Source organism: Triticum aestivum, chromosome 3A (genome assembly GCF_018294505.1).
Source record: "Triticum aestivum cultivar Chinese Spring chromosome 3A, IWGSC CS RefSeq v2.1, whole genome shotgun sequence".
Taxonomy (NCBI): domain Eukaryota; kingdom Viridiplantae; phylum Streptophyta; class Magnoliopsida; order Poales; family Poaceae; genus Triticum; species Triticum aestivum.
Window position 1 is genome coordinate 242,755,959 of NC_057800.1, and position 6,939 is coordinate 242,762,897.

Sequence of the window (6,939 nt, forward strand, 5' to 3'; positions counted from 1 at the left end):
CCAAAATATCAGGAGGTGATTATGTGTGGAGTTTCAACTTTAACTAAAATCATTTAGTACCTAAACTGAATACAAAACAGTAGATAAATAAGAAAAACAATAAACAAAAAAGAAGTGAAAAACATAATACCTAATCTACTGTACACTTAGGCCCAATTATTACATTAGTAGCCCAGCCCAACTCCCCTTTTTCTTCTTCCTCTGTTCACAGGGCTGGGTGGCCACCGCGCACTCGTCCACGTCGTGGATCGGCCACGTGCTGACCATCCCGTGAATCCCCGTCATCCTACAAGACCTCCCTCGACGCCGTGGTCAAACCCTAGCCCACTCTCTCCCCCCTCCCTCGCGCCGCTTTCTTCCCGCATCGCTCAGCCAACGCCGTCATCGCCATGGCCATCATTATTCCCGCGTGCACCGAGCTCCCCGCCGGCTGAGATCACACCTGGAGCATCGCCTGCCTCGTCCGCGTCGACTGGAAGGACTGGATTGAGATGGAGTGGACCACATCACCGGGATCGACCTCATCCCCTTCCTTCGGTCGTCGCCGTTCAACCTCGTCGATCGCCGTCGTCTGCGCTTCTAAACCTTCGCCGAGCCACTTGTGTGCTCCGATGTGAGCGCCTGTACCTTTCTCCTTCTGAACTAGCTCGGATTCGAGCTCGAGCACGCCACCGCCGTAGCCATAGCTCCCTTGTCCGCCATGGCCGGAGCTCGTTCGAGCTGCCGCGCGCTGCTGCTCCCGTGTACGCGCTGCCTGCTGCTCAGTGCTGCTAGCCGCGGTTGTTGCTCAAGCTGCCGCTGCTCGCCCGCGTCCACCCGCGTGTGCCCCCGCCTGCCCCGCAGTTGCGGACGCTCGTCCGTTGCTGCAGCCGTTGCCCCGGCCGACCCTTGCCCACGCCGTAGGGACGTTCGCCGCCTTCGTCGTCCGCCCCACACCGCGGCCCGGCTCCCTCTGCTCCGCCCTGCGCACCACCTCGCCCCGCAGCCTACTGTTGCGGCCTTCTCCGCCGCCTGCCGCCGACCACGGTCCGGCCACGCCCGCAACGGCCAGCTGCGCCGGCCGTGCCCGCGCACGCCCGCGCTCCCACGTATCGGCAACCCCGCCCGGCGCTGCTTGTCGCTGCCCGTTGGCGCCCCTGAGCGCCGTTGCTGCTCCCTGTTCTGCCACTGCTTCTATCCACCACCGCTGCCCCTTTACTAATATACGGATGTTTTTTTTTGAAAGGTACTAATATACGGATGTTCACTGTAGCCATTGCCAGCTTTAGGAATACTAGTACAAATGCCCGTGCGTTGCAACGGGCGAAAAAAAATTAAACACAACACTTCTTATACCCAATTTTGGCAATCATCAAAAACAAAGTTACACTGACTATCGCATTTTGGGCCATGTAATTTGGACGTGAATAAGACATCATAATCATTTGTCTGACCTACTTTAGCTCGGCACTTTCATCTAATGAAAGAGTTGTGGTGCATGTAATACATCCTAGATAAACATGATATTTTCTATTTATTTTGAGAAGGCGTTTTTCTGTAAATTTGGAGAATATTTTTTCGATTTTTTTTTTTGAAAAATAGAATTATTTTTTTGGAGACGTACATTATCTGGTTGGGAAATTGCACGCTGTTTTTGTGTTCTTATATTTCATTTGCAGATGCACTGATTTTTTTAAATATGAAATTACGCATGATACTACGCACAAGTAAAAGCAGTAGGCTGCTGGCGTAATTGTCCTGACATTGGAGAGTCAAGATCTAGATCAAAATTACATCGTCATATTTTTGTCTAGCCTAAGGTAGATCAAGTATACTCGCTGCTACCACACACCAACATAGAGCAGCAGTGCATCACTTCAGTTAGAGAGGCAAGATGACCAGTGCAACACTTCAGCTAAACAGGTGAGATGAAGTGTTCTAACTGCAGAATTGACATATTATTTTATACAATTCACATGAGCGATAGATCTAGCACCAGCATAGGTGGATCTATAATCATTCTTGTAAAATATGCCTTGACTTGTATCAAATATATAAACTTACTATGCAATGTGGACAGTAAAACCAAAATAACCAACATTGGTAAATTCAACCAGCACATTTAAGACCACTCTCCTCCACAGCTTATTGTTAAAGAGTACAAATCTAGATTTTATGAAAGCTAAAAACTCATGTCATTTACAACCAACAATATCTAATTGGCCCTACTGGGATATATCTAATGAATTATGAGGCACGCTTTCCTTAGCTTCATATCTGAAACTACCATCATGAGCTGCCATCCAATAGAGAAGCTCCATTTTCAGAATAGCACATGTCCTGTTGAGAGAAAATGGAAGTTAGCACCAAGTACATCAATAGTGAAAAAATAATAAAGTTTTCAGAGTAGCTTACAAAATCAATTTGCACAAACATATGGAGATATTACATATCGGTTTTATACTTGAGCCTATGCCAAGAGACCAATTGCGTTAAATACTTTCTCAAATCAATCTGTAAACCCTGGCTGTAAATCACTGTAAAACAAACATAGCTCAATCATAATTTGCACAAAGAAAAAAAGAACCTGCAGCAAAGTAGGTCTAGGCGATGGCTAATGGTCTTTCGGCAAAAGGTCGATGGAGGCAACATTTTGTGTAACAACAACAAAAATTGAAGTTAAAACTCCAACAATTACCTTGTTTATACAATATTCCAGACTTTGCAAAGATGCAATCAGCATGGAGTTCAATGGAACATGGAGCGGTTATAACAATATAGTAAATAGTGGAGTGATAGATAATCTTGAAAAGCTAACAATAGGATGCATAAGCTACTGGATGGGCCCATAGTGGAGTGATCTGGATGTTTCTTCCAAGATTATTTTGTCGGCAAGAGCAGATCAAGGCTTTAATTACTTGCTAGCAGCTAGCTGCACAAACTAAAGATTCAGGCATACAGATCAAAGAAGCGCTTGTTTACCCAATTGCCAAGAGCAGATCAAGGACTCAAGTAATTGCTAGCATTAAGTTAATCTGGGGCTTGCTATAGCGAGCTGCACCAACTACTTATTCAAAACGAAGAGGTGCTTGCTTCAGCCTATGCCAACACACAAATTTTCCAATCAAAGCGTTGCTTACTTGCTTGCATCAATTCAAACTGCTACTTGTTGCAGCTACTTTTACAAATGAAATAAGATGGCAAAATAATATAAAGTTTCATCCTATAATTACAAGTGAACTCTGGTTGTAAATCAAATATAGCTACTATAGGACATGATCCACGCTTTCAACAATTCAAGTACGCTCTAGCAATTTTCTAGCTACAGAGTTGAATCCCCACCTTTGTGAAAAAAAAACAATTCTTATAGAACCCATTTTATTACATAAAAAGTAACAATCCCAGCTCTGGTTCCTACTCTAAATCATTTTAATTACAAACTTGAATACGACGACGACGACTTATTCCTACTCTCGAAGTTTCTCCAAAATCACGTCCTAAATGTTCTGAACTGGGAGAGCAAGAACTCAAATCGAACAAAAAGAGACATATATTCCTCAAAAGAGAAATTTTAGGTGCTTCACATTAATCCATATAGAAAAAGAGCAACAATTTAACAACCATTTGAAGGCACCGCCCATAACTTGCTCAGGCTACTGTATAGTGTGCATTGTTCTGGAGGCCATGATCCACCCACAACAGAATCCCCGACCTTTCTTGCCCCAAAACCAGACAGAATATTATGCACAAAATTATCCAAATTGCTACTAAAAGCTACCAGCCAATAGCAAGAAGAACATTAAAAAGTAAGTAATGATGGTCGATGGTAGAAAGGAACAATGCAACATTCCTGCATTACTATTACATCCCCTCAAACTATAAGTCTTCAATGAAGAGTATAATCACCTGCAGCACAACTAAACATATAGATGTGACCAATCTTCATGCCCGCTGCGTGGAACTTCTTTAATTGGAGTCGGAGCTGCTCCCACAAATCTTCACAAAGCTCTTCAAAATTTTCATATGTTATGGTGCCCCTGTAAAAAAATGGCATGCATGTAAACATGTAGAACTTGCACATTTTTTCTGGTCATGATTTAAGATTACATTTTCACTATATAATGAGAAGGGAGAGCTGAAAGCATGAGATGGGTAATAAGATCAACCATAACATAGCAAAACAGGCTTGTGGCAAATATAAAAAATGAAAAGCTAAGAAGCCAGCATGAATTAGTCTTGCAAGCTCCACACAATCATGAATACGCAAAGAAGATATCGTATAATATGGGTCACAAAACTCAAGATAGAATGTGAGCATGGGCACAAAATCACCTCACAAGAAGAATTTCTGTAACTCATGATTGCTATCATATTTTTATCATAGTAATGATGCTTTCTGAAGCAACCAAGCTAGGTGCATGAGTAACAGAGAGAATCAGTACCTCAGAGAATATTAGTACTTTGGAGCCATGTGCCTTTAACTTGGGAAGACATTTATCTAACAGAACCATCTTTTCCTGTAGAAAGGGAAGTAATTTTCCTCATCTCAAAGAAAAGAATCATTTTTCCTGTAGAAAGCATCAAGCCTTGAGGAGGCGCACCAAGGACGATGCCCTTGAGCTGCTTCAGGACTCCAATGAGACCGCTAATACTGCAGTCCGCACCACGGTAGGGGAGGGCCGATGCTGGTGGAATCGTTGGGACGCACAACAGACTCAAAAATTTACAAGTCACGTAGTTTTACATATTTTTACTCACTACTGGAATAAGCGAATCATGAAAATGTACTCAAAGACTAAAACTGAATTCTATACACCAAATATAATTTTCAGGATATTCTAGTTTATTTAAATTGTGTGCCGCAATCATCTCCGTCCTCATTGCCTCCTCTGCATCTGCCAATGTCCTCGAATCCTTGGCGTCCATGGGGATCCAGTATGTCCTCCTCATCGCGTCCGGCCATCATGCCCAAGACCTGCTACATGTGCCATAGAGCTCCTGAAATTTCAAAATCAATTAAAAAAACTAAACATATATGTGGATTCAACGAAAGATGTCTTCGCTTGTGCTCTACGAATAAGTGATCGAGGTCTTGGCTGTTTTGTACAAAGAACACAAAGTCCTGGTAAATGATTTACAATAATGTAGCATGACGTTCAGCTTGTTTGGGCAAGTGATGTTCAGTTTGTTCAGTTTGATCTTACCAAAAAGATCAACGTAATTCAAGACATGGGAACTCAACCAAGAATACATTGGTGCCTATCAATACGTCCCAATTGGATTTTGCCTTAAATTAGTGCAGGGGTGGCAGGGGAGCGCATGTGTGTGTACCTGTGCGTGGTTGTGATAATCGGTTCAGACGAAGTAGTGTCCTCGCCGGCGTTACGGAGGAGGGCCTAGGTGGAGGAGCTGTGTTCCGTGGATAGCACACGCTCAGCCGTCAGGACAGCGCCCAACCGGACCATCTTGGGACGACACAGGGAGACGGGGAGCAACTGCACGACGGAAAAAATTGGGAGCCCAGCAACACATTGGAAATCCATCAAGAGTTGGCCTGCAGTGTTGGAGCATATAGTCAATGTTCTCAAGATTTTGCAGATTCAACTTTTGAAGCAAAATCATACAAAAAGTGAATCATTTTACACATTATGAACATTCAGAAGCAGATAACAAACGTATCATGCATCTGTTCACTGCTGCTAAAATTGTATCTAACTAATAGTTGAGTAAGTCACCAGAGAAGTTGTTATGTATATTGAACATGTACTCAAGCACTCATGAAAAATCTTCTATACAAAATTAATCAGGCAAGAGCATGCCCATGCCAGTGAATTCTCAGATGACCTGGAGGTTGCTATTGGCGACGGGCTGAACTTGTGAAGGGCATCTCTAGCAATTATCAACGACATGGCATACTTTTTTGCGAGGAGGAGAGGAATCCTGACACAAACCTGATCCGATGATCGGAGCCGCCGTCGAACCAGCAGCAGGTACCCACGCAGTCCCTATTCTCCCTTCTATTCTCTCCATCTCACCTCGTCTCCCTCCCTTGTATCTTCTTCCCAGAAGACCTAGTCGCCACAGCCATGGAGCACCGCCGCCGCCGGCCTCCACTACGAACCGTCGGGATGGATCCCGACCTCCGCCACTTCCCCACCGTTCCCGGCCTCCAGGAACTCTGCCGCCGTCATCCTGCTACCGATCGGATCGGGGATCGGGAGCGCCGCCGCGGCCAGCCTCTACTACAAACCACCGGGATGGATCCCGACCTCCGCCACTTCCCCGCCGTTTCCCGCCTCCCGGATCTCTGCCGCCGTTTTCCTGCTCCCGATCGGGATCGGGAGCACCGCCGCACCAGCCCAGAAATCATTTTTTATTCCCTCACCAAGGACCGCGGGTTGAATCCCTAAAACCACAGGGTTTTATTTATAAATTTCTGAACGAAACGTTTTTCTCACTTAAGAAAGGATGGCGGGTTGAATTCTTAAAAATAGAGGGACTTTTTTGCAAAAACGACGACGACGTACGGCCAGAAGCAATCACTGGTTTATTAGTAGGTATAGATTGCACTGGTTAGCCATTTGGACAACCCCTAAACGGTGGCTAAACAATTGTTAACAGGACTAAAACAAATATTAGCACGTAGTACACTTGACAAGCTCCAAGTTACTCCATTGGACCAAATTCAAATAAGGCATGGATTAAATCATGTGAAAATCACAAAATCGTATGTTAGTATATTTTAACAGTTTCTGGAATTAACAACAAGTGACACTTTTCAAGCAAAGTTTTGAATAAGCAAATGAACTCTAACAGTGATGCACTTGATACCATCTTGTAGATCACAGGAAATTAATCAGTATTGATATAAGGCACTAATCCATAGGATGGGCAAAACAATAGTTATAGCTTTTGGAAAACAGCTAAGTGAAGTTTAAAAACTGAACAATTCTAGACTTA

The 6,939-nt window shown here is 44.0% G+C and overlaps 1 long non-coding RNA gene across 6 annotated transcripts; it reads right to left on the reverse strand.

The window, feature by feature from the left end:
• Positions 1-2,058: 2,058 nt before the first annotated feature.
• Positions 2,059-6,197, reverse strand: LOC123061102 (uncharacterized). Of its 6 annotated transcripts, XR_006428485.1 has the most exons (6): positions 5,931-6,197; positions 5,311-5,533; positions 4,422-4,977; positions 3,886-4,016; positions 2,395-2,516; positions 2,059-2,319 (listed from the first exon to the last, which is right to left on the reverse strand). It is a non-coding gene; the product is annotated as an uncharacterized lncRNA (long non-coding RNA). The 6 variants fall into 6 exon arrangements; XR_006428486.1 differs by having other exon boundaries at positions 2,059-4,016; positions 4,422-4,496; positions 4,581-4,977; XR_006428483.1 differs by lacking the exon at positions 2,395-2,516.
• Between the last annotated feature and the right edge of the window lie 742 nt (positions 6,198-6,939).